Raw genomic sequence first — 10227 nt, 5'->3', positions numbered from 1 at the left:
CTTTTGTGTCTGGCTTCTTTCACCCAACAGAAGATCTATGAGATTCATCTATGTTGTTTTGTGTAACCATAGTTTGCTCCTTGTCTGTGCTGGGTAAGTATGTGTGAATGTGCCACAAAGTATGTATCTGTTCTATTACTGATAAATATTGGCTAACTTCTAGTTGGGGCCATGATGAACGTTCTTATGGGAACGTTCTTATGCGTGTTGTTTTATGGACACAAGCCCTGATTTCTCTAGGATAGATACCTATCATGGATTGCTGGGGTTTAGAGAGGCTTTCACAGCATGATTAGATGAGTGGGGGGACGAGGGGTAGGTCAGACAGATTTGTTTCAAGTGCCCATGTCACCACTGCTTGACCTTGGGTTGTCTACGTGCCTTTTCTGTGCCTCAGCACTCTCCATCTGTAAAATGAGGCCTAAGAAGACATCCCTCAGGTGGTCAGTGTAAGACTGCAAAGAGATAATACCTGTTAAGCACCTGGTACAGCACACTTTTCTTAGCACACTGAAGAAAATAATCATTTCTGGCTCCTTTACTCCACCACTCATGTTTCACTAGCCTCAGTCCAGCCTCCCCTCAGGAAAAGAGTACCTGCATCCTTCACCAATAAGCCAGGTAAGATGTGTAGGTGGGACCCTACCTTCAAAGCTTGTATTACTCCCTTGTTCTAGAATGGCTTGCCCTCTATGGTGGATATGCATGGTTTGTTCTGCCCAAAACAGTATCCTCATCTTCTGGAAAGCTTCCCGTGAACCACATGGTTCTGGTGAGGACTGCTAATCATGGATCCCATTCCTGCCCCCACACCTCCAGGTCCAAGGGTTGATCACATGACACAGACCTGGCCAATCACAACCCTTCCCTAGGAGTTTCAGACAAGATCTCAGAAGAAAGAGCCCTCTCCTCTTTGCTCACAAAGTTTCCAGACAGACTCCTTGTCAGAGCTGGTCATTGATCAGTTTCTCAACAACTCCCTACCCTCTACCTACAACACAAAATAAAAAGGTCAATGAGATCAGAGTTTACACTGAGGTGGGAAGCAGAGGAAAGAGAGGGAAGGAAACAGAGCTATTGACAACCATGTCTTTGGTTCCAGGTATTCATGAGGCCAGTGGCTTTGCTAGCCTTCTGAGTAATTTGGTTACACAAGGCAATAAATCTCTCATTCTTTTGAAGCCATCTTTAGTTAGGTTTCTGTCTCTGGCTCCCAAGATAGTTCTGACAAATATACTCTGCATGAAGTGTTCAAACCAAAGGCCCTTGAGGGCCTACCTCTAATCTTTCTCAAGCTCCATCCACCTGGCCCTTCTCTTTGCACCAAACCATCACAAACCTGCTCTTTGCTTTTGAAGCCATGGCCAGTGGTCACTTGTTAAGCACACACCTGGAGTGTGCAGCCCCCGCGTGGGCTCTGGCTGCACAGAAGGCAAGTGGATGGCCTGGGCCCCCCGACCTTGAGCTTTGTACCATCCCTGCACAATTTCTCATAATTGCTCTCTGATTTATGCTCCTTTCCTTGGCATGGTATTGACAAACGGAAGATTTGATAGATTCTCTCCAGGTCATCTATTTAAGGTATCCTCAGTTAATGCAGGAAAGCAATGATGTTCGGTTTTTAAGTGATTGAACTCTACCGCATGTTATTTTTAGCAACATGCCCAAAGTCCTGAGCAGCTGCCCTGGCCTGAGTTGGGGAGTGGACCTGTTGGCCCCAGGGAGATGGATCCTGCCTGACTGCTGCCTTCCTAGGTGGTCTCAGAAAACTCTAAAATCATATTCCCAGCAGTTCTCACCAGGAGAAGGTGCATAGTGAGAGAGCGAGACACCTGAACTCTGAAGCCAAAGACCAAATAAAGTTGAGGGAAGAGGGAGGAGAGTCCTGTCCACCCCTGTTCCAGTGCCTGCAGGACCCTAATGCCCCATTAGACTAGCCACCTGACATCCCCCCGTGAGAGGGAAGCCCTGACACGAGCTGTGATAGATCACATCATGTAGCTGCAATTGGTTACATCTCCCTCTATTCACACCCTTTGCCACACAACTTTGTTGTGTGTACTGACCTGGGTGGAGTAAGATCTATCCCTTGATTCACTTTCAGCTTGTCCAATGAGATATTTGTGGGGAGACATGAAGGAGGCTGGAAGTAGTGCCTCTTAAACCTCTACCCTCACGTGGGGCACATGCCCAGGCCAGACTGATGGAGGATGAGAGACATGTGGGGCCGAACCAAGTCAGCCCAGTCCTCCTAGCCAAGTCCAGCCCATCTCAGCCAATAGCCATCCCACCTCCAGAGAGGTGAGTAAATCCAGCTGAGGCCAAAAGACCCAGACAGCTGAGCCCAGCTATTTCGATGTTCACAGTTTAAAGTCACTGAGTTTGGGGGTAGTTGGTTAGGTAGCATGAATTGTGGCTAATGCATAACTAATACATAGCCATAATGCAGAGGCTGTCAAATCACACATGTGCAGACAAGCCAGATGGGTAAGAATGGTGAACCACTGAAAGATCTGAGTTAAGGTATTTGAAGCCAAAAGGTTTTTTTTAAGTTTATTTATTTTGAGAGAGAGAGGGGTGGGGGGAGAAGGGCAGAGAGCGGGAGGGAGAGAGAAAATCCCAAGCAGGCTCCACACTGCTAGCACAGAACCCGATGCAGGGCTTGAACTCAGCAACCATGATATCATGACCTGAGCCAAAACCAAGAGTCTATCACTTAACCAACTGAGCCCCAGGTGCTGCTGAAGCCAAGAGTTTTTTGAGAATTGCTTTTGAGGGTCTACAGTAACTAAAGTATTTATGTATGTACGTATATAAATTGTATATGTAAAGTTAACCAATTGTTTTCAGGCTGAGGCATGTCCTTTAAGGAAAAATAAACTCAATTATGATCAACTTATTGCTATGGCAGTGAGAGCTGTTAAATCATGTGGAAAATAATTTTAGCTGTTAGTCACATATTTTCCTTGCAATGGGTGCAAACCAAAAATGTTCTTTATCATAGGATTCTGTGCTTTTTGTTTCCTTTGGTTGTTTTAACTCTTACTCCTACATTTCTAGCAGCCTCTTCTCCTCAGGTACCCAGTGCCCTGAGGCACTGGAATGGGAGTGGGATTTGAGGCATATTTTTCTTCCAGAATACTTCTGTTAGAAGAGAGGAAAAGGAGGTACGCCTGGGTGGCTCAGTTGAGCATCTGACTCTTGATTTCAGCTCATGTCATGATCCCCCAGTTCATGAAATGGAACCCCACATCAGGCTCTGTGCTGACAGCATGGAGCCTGCCTCGGATTCTCTCTCTCCCTCTCTCTCTCTGTCCCTCCCCCACTCATGTGTGCACACATGCCCTCTCTCAAAATAAATATACATATAAAAAAAGAGAGGAAAAGGAGATCTTGGGGGACCTGAAAAGAGCTAAATATGGCCATGGTGGCATATCCTTGAAGAGTCATATTTAATCTAATAAACCTGTGTGAAATTTGCCAGTGATTCTGGATTAATGGTCCCCTTAGGAGCCTTGCAGAAACAAACACAAGTCTTTTATGAAGGACACACGTTAAATACAGATTTCAAAGCATTCTCACAGATAAAATTGCGAAGAACATGAGTTCACAGTTTAAAAAACCAAACACACAAGGAAACAAGCCACCATGAGCAAGCATTCTCAGAAACAACCAACTGGAAATCAAATCACCAAAAATAAGAAGCATCATAATCTTCAGACACCCAGGACAAAAGGCTGATGTGTTTCAAGGATTGAAGGGCCACTGGAAGTATGGTGAAGCAAAGAACTACCAAAATTGACCAGTTTGCAAAAGAACTAAATAGGGCTTCCATAAACGAAGCAAATAAGTGAAATTAAAAACTCAATAAAAGAGGCAAATAGCATTGCTGGAGTGAGAATTTGTGAACTAGAAAATTGACGAGTTGACCTCACTGCCTAGGAACCTGGGTGTGTGGCATGAGGAGACTAGATCCCAGTTGCTGGAAGGACAGGGGGCAGCTGAACGGGAAGACGGGGGCGGGGTCAGCCCAGCAGTGTCGCATTCCCCGAAGTGAGATGGGCAGATAGAAAAGCATTGGCCACTGTACTTTCTCTGGTAGGAAGGACTTTGTGGAATTGCGGGGACAGAGAAGCAGGTGGGGGGGGGGGGGTCTGGTCTATAAGACAGAAGCCAGTATTATAATAAGCTGCATCCAAAGGACCACCCAGAGTCACACCGTGCTTTGTAAGACAGTCACAGCAGGTGTCTTGGTTATCTGTTTGCTGTATAACAAGCCACCTCAAAACTTAGGGGCTTAAGACAACAGTGATCACTTATTTTGCTCAGGATGCCGCCATCTGGGCAGGGGTTGGTGGGGATAGCTGGCCTCTGCTCCCCATCGCATTAGCTGGGTTGCTCAACTAGAGGTGGGAGGATCACTTTCCAAGTGGCCCATCTGGCTGGGGAGTTGGTGCTGGCTGTCAGCTAGGAGCCTGCTGGGTCCTCAGCTCCATATGTGTCTCTCTACCCACCGTTTGTACTTCCTCACAGTATGGTGGCCGAGTCTCCAAACAGAAGGCAGAAGTGCATGACTTTTTTACTACCTAGCCTCCGAAGCCACATGGTGTCACTTTAGCTATACTCCATTGGTCGAGATAGTCACAAAGATCTGCCCTGGTTCAAGGGGGAGGGGGAGAGGGAAGGTTCTAGAAGAGCATATGGCATGAGAGATGCTGCTCTACCATCTTCAGAAAATGGCAATGTCAAAGCAGGTGATGGCAATCCAGGGTCAGGTGATGGCTAGACACCTAGGCAGGCAGCCAACCAAGGCGTCAGCACCCAACTGGGATTTGGTGGCAGGACCTCGGCCCCTGAGTCAGGGGACAGCTGATAAGAGCACAGCCAAGCCTGGGACTTTATCAGCAGATGGTGTAACAGAGTGGTCAAGAGCAGATTCTCGAACCAGATTCCCTGCATTTGAATCCTGGCTTCACCAATTAGTAGTTTAAGATCTGGGGCAAGGAGAGTGACCCCTCTTGGCCTCGGTTTCCCCATCTGTTAAATGGGATAACAATAGAACATACCTCACAGGTTTGTTGTGAGGATTCAGCCAGTTAATAGAGGTAAGAGCTTAGAACAGTGTCTGGCCCTCAGCAAATGCTGTGTAAGGATAAGCTAATGTTGGTAAGAGACTCTTTTCACAGAAAAGCACCAGAAACCAAACAGGGAACAGAACTGCCAAATGGTGTGTATCAGAGCTCCGAAGAGAGGCAGACTTCCAGGAATGAGAACTTCTGGTAACAAGAAGGATGCCCCTGGGGGGGCGGGGGTCCTAGAGGCCTGGGAGGAGGTGGGGCCTAAGGCGGATTCTTGGTGCATGAGGGAGGTGTCCTTGGAGCAGAGACAGTGGTCTCTCAGCCCGGGGCCTGGAGGTCCTGCCGGGCTCAGAGGCAATACCAAGTTCAAACACTATAAAATGCTCTGCAATGTTGTTCGAGCAATAAAAATAGCAAGGAGTCCTGAGGCTACTTAGAAATAGAACAACTGTTTTCTCCTTAATGAGCCGCCATACGCAGCATTTAATTAAAACTGCAAGAGCTTCCCAGGAACGTGGACCGAGGGAGCGTGCAAGGCGGGGTCACAGGCGCTTGCTTGTCAGGGCTCGGGGTGCCTCTCAGGGGCGGGGCGCAGGCGCACCCCCACCCCACTCCTTTCTGCTTTCCGGTTCCCCAGGAACCCTCCTAATGGTTTCCACCGGCTCTTCGTCGTGGTGAACAGTCACTCTCCACTGGCTTCAAGTATCTGTGGGGCAGCCTAGGGTAACTTGCTTTGCCACTCTGAGCTTTAGTTTCCCCATCTGGAAAATAGAGATAATGAGGCATCCTTGATAGAGATACATCCTGGAAGTGCCCGACACTCGTTTTCTTCCCTCCCCAGACTGTCGTGCTCAGGACAGTGGATGCTTTGAGGGCTGCGGGTATCGTTTTCCAAGCCACATCCTGTACGGTGCTCCTTGGAAAGGGGCTTCCAAAGTCAGGTAAGTCTGGAAACGCGGTGCTCTCCATGCACTCCTCCCCACTCGCAGGGGGCAAAAAACATGGGTATTTTAAATGCTCCGAGAAGTTCCCGTCTGAAGAATCCTGCTTTGTTGAACCTCGCGTTCTAAAATGTCTCACCGTGGAAACACTTTTAAACTGATTTAACATGAATTTTCTTTATTTGTTTCACCCATTAGCATCATGGGGGGGCAAAGGAAACACCGAGATGGCACAAATCACACGTGTAAACCTCTTCATCTCTGTCAACTGTCTTCTCATCTGAGAAACAAGGGTAAGTAACACACACCTTGCAGGTGGCTCTGAAGATTAGACGCAGTATACATAAAACACCCGCCCCACGGCCTGGCCCACGATGGGCCAGCCGGCAGTGAGCTGAAGCTGCTGTGACTTACACAGGCACACAGGTACAGGAAATGATACAGAAGGATGTGGATACCAAAGGTGAGAAATGAGGCAGGGCCTTGGCCAAAGAGGGTGAGACCAGCACAGGCTGACTGGGGCTGAGCCCGGGGGTCCTTAAATCTCCTAGACCAACCCACGGATTGTTCCCAGCACCAGGGGCAGAGCGGGGCCTGCAGGAGAGGGATGCGTGGCCTTGGCAAGGGCTTGGCAGACCACTGGGCACAGGGGCAGGTAAGGAAGTCATTTATTAACTATATTTATTGAGCACCTACCACCTGCCCGGCACTCTTAGCCACAGGGGAAACATCAGTGAACCAAAGTCCCTGCCCTCGTGGAGGTTACACTGTCAACACATTTTCTTAAAATTAGTAATTCATTAGGTGAGAATAAGTGCAAAAATAAATAAATAAATAAGCTGAGTAAAGGGGTAGATAATGATGATGGGTGGGTGTTACTTCTAATAGGATGGTCAGGGAGAGCCTCTCAGAGGAGGTGATATGAGCAGAAAGTGAAGACAGGAAGGTGACTGCAGGTTCTCTGAGTCATTTCCTCCTCCTCCAACTCCTCCTCCTCCTCCTCCTCCTCCTCCTCCTCCTCCTTAATGAGATCTATCTCTAAGGCCCCACAGACCTCCTCACCTGCTGAGCTAAGCAAGACCGGTTCAGGAACAGGCCTTCCTGGGGTGCAGTTCCAGAACTTGCCACAAGGTGGAGGTAGTGACTCTAACCCGGTCCAGGGGCCTAGAGTCTGTTGAGGAATCCAGAAGACCCTTGAATTCAAGGCTCCCGCCCCTAGAATCCTATCAAGGTTGAGAATAATCTCTGGCTGTCTGCAGCCACAGGCACCCCATATAATCTGAGGTGGTAAACACCCCCCACGGTGTGGTGGGGGCCTTTGGCCATCTGCCACCCTGTGTCTGGGAGGCTTGGGACTGGGGGAGGGAGAGAGAGTGAGAGCCCCACAGAACTTTCAGGGAGGCTGAGGGAGGGAGGGGTGCACAGCCCCCCAGCACAAGATCCAGGGGTCCCAGGGCTGAGACTGGCACCACCCAGAGAGCAGTTCCAGCCAGGACTTCTTCTCATGATGGGGGATGGCTGTGGAGGTTTAAGACATCCATCTGCCTCTGGCTGAGGGGCAAGGCAGGTGAGGAAGCGGGAAGTGGAGAGAGAATTGACTATAAAAGCTGAGTCCTGAGTTCAGTACAGTCAGGCTTCGGGGAGTAACAACCACACGTGTGCGGTTTGTGGCTGGCTAGCTGCTCCTATAAATTCATCTGAGCATTGGGAGAGGCGGCTGTGAGCTTGCTGGTTGCCTGCCACGATTTGGGGTGAAGGGGACCCAATCAGAGCCCCCAGCCCTGTTTTCCCTTGGGCAGTAGCTACAGGATGGTCCTTGGTGGCAGAACCGCCAAGACCCCCTGTTTGGGGTCTTCCCCAAGCTCCCACTGGAAAGGTGGCTTGCTCCCCTTGGCAGCCAGGACCTACTTCCATCCCCCCTCACTGAGAGGATTGATTGCCTTCCCAGACTCATTCCAGGGAGGCAGAGTTGCAGGATTTCCACTTTACCTGGCATTTTGCTCCCCAGTAACATGAACAGATGCTGCAGGGCTCTCTCTGAGGATCCCCAGGTAAGGAGGGTAGATTCTCCCCAGTGAGGTTCTTTGCTTTCCTCTGGGAGGAGAAATCCATTTCGCACTGCTCTGTGATTTCACTAACCTTTAAATGCACAGGCTGAGGACTCAGGTGTACCTCCACCTGTTCCCCGGCTCTCATCTTCTGGAAGAGGGGCAAATAATACTTAGCTGGCAGGGTCATTTGGTCAACTTAATAAAACAATATGTCTAAATGGCACCTGGCACCTCATCAGGACTCAACGAATAATAATTACATTTATGTCTGCAGAGGACGAGGTACACCTTCTTATCTATGATCTTGTTTATTCCACCGAACAACCCTGTTTGGCACCTTCCGCTTTTTTTTTTTCTTATTTCATAAATTTTTTTTTTCCACAAGGAACATCTGAGAACGTTCTCATCATAACAAAATCGAGCATCATAATTCGGAGTAAAATACAAATGTTGCTCCTTACTACCCCCTCGGCGTATACCCTACCCCATCCTTCCACATACAACATATTCCCCAGAAGTAACTACTGGCATAAGTTTGGTGTTCATGTTCCCAGACTTCAAATATATATACTTTTTTAGTGTTTATTTTTTTATTTTGAGAGAGAGTGTGCACATGAGCAGGAGAGGAGCAGAGAGAGAGAGAGAGAGAGAGAGAGAGAGAGAGAATCCCAAGCAGGCTCCACACGCTCAGCACAGAGCCTGACACAGGGCTCGAACCCATGAACCGTGAGATCATGACCTGAGCCGAAACCAAGAGTCAGATGCGCAACTGACTGAGCCACCCAGGTGCCCCTATATACTTTTTTTTTTTAAAGCAATACACTCTTTGGAGCTGTAAAATTCAGTTCCACGTTGAGTAGCATTAGATGAAGATTATCCTTCGAGTAAACTGGAGAATGTGCACACCCACAGCTGTTTCTTCCAGGCAGCATTTAGTTTCATATCAACCCTCGATGTGCCAATTGCAAATGAGCTTCTTAAAACAGGCCTTCAGAAGGTGGTCTGGCAATACTATGTAAGTAATTACCGGTAAGATCTAGGTGTGTATGTGTATTCTCTGACTCACTTGTCTACCAAATGGCCACAACCTCTGTTCCAAGTTTGGATCGGGGGATAAGGCTACATATCCCAGGGACGTGGTTCTTTGGGCCACTTTCTTTTGAAATGAGGAGCCAAGCACAGAGGATGTGTCTGGCTGCATAGAGGTTGGGTCAAGCCTAATTCTGGGTTCTGAGCTCTGTTTGGGCAGGGACAACAGTGTCCCATGGACTCCGGGGAACCTGTATGGCAGGAAGTGGGCCACCCAGTCCCCACCTGCTGTCCCCCAAGCTGTCCTGGGGCCTGGAAGCACAGAACCTGCTGAGCCGCAGAGTGTCCACGAGTGCTCTTCCCAGGCTCCACACTCTGTATGTTCTTTCACCCACTCCGCAGGCCAGCTGTAGGAGCCGGGTGTGCTGACCAGGGTCCCCCTTCTGTTGATGGAGACACTGAGCTTCGAGACGGAACACACCCAAGAACATACAACTAGAAAGTGGCAGCATTGGAACTGGAGCCAGCTGCCGGGGGGGGACTCACTCATACTTGTATACAAGTAACATGGGAGTACGTTCAGATTGTATGTGAAATAAACATGAAACTCTTTTCGGGCCCCAGAAGTCACCTCCCTCCGTAGCTGACCGCCCTTATGTGTCAAGTTGTGTCCTTCACACACACGCACACAGTTGTGTCCTTTTCACACACACACACACACACACACACACACACACTTGCTATTATAAAAATATAAAAGAGATTACACTATAAAAATATTGCTATGACCTTTCTTTACATAGCAATGTGTTTCCACATTCATGTATTTGGACCTATTGCCTTTAAAAAAAAATTTTTTTTAACATTTATTTATTTTTGAGAGACAGAGACAGAGCATGAGCAGGGGAGGGGCAGAAAGAGAGGGAGACACAGAATCCGAAGCAGGCTCCAGGCTCCCAGCTGTCAGCACAGAGCCTGACGCGGGGCCCGAACTCACGAACCGTGAGATCACGACCTGAGCCGAAGTTGGACACCTAACCGACTGAGCTACACAGGTGCCCCAGATACCATTTCTCTCTGCCGGAGCCTGAGATTCCTCCTGGCCCAGCTCCTTGGCTGTCAGCAGCC

General features: G+C 48.7%; 1 long non-coding RNA gene across 1 annotated transcript; it reads left to right on the top strand.

Annotated features, from left to right (window-relative positions):
• Positions 1-5701: 5701 nt before the first annotated feature.
• LOC147580932 (uncharacterized) lies at positions 5702-9711 on the top strand. Its single transcript, XR_015250797.1, has 2 exons — positions 5702-6019; positions 9502-9711. It is a non-coding gene; the product is annotated as an uncharacterized LOC147580932 (long non-coding RNA).
• Positions 9712-10227: the final 516 nt, after the last annotated feature.

Source organism: Puma concolor, chromosome B2, assembly GCF_028749965.1.
Source record: "Puma concolor isolate L17-30 chromosome B2, mPumCon1.1.hap2, whole genome shotgun sequence".
NCBI lineage: Eukaryota > Metazoa > Chordata > Mammalia > Carnivora > Felidae > Puma > Puma concolor.
This window is presented reverse-complemented; position numbering and strand designations above follow the sequence as displayed.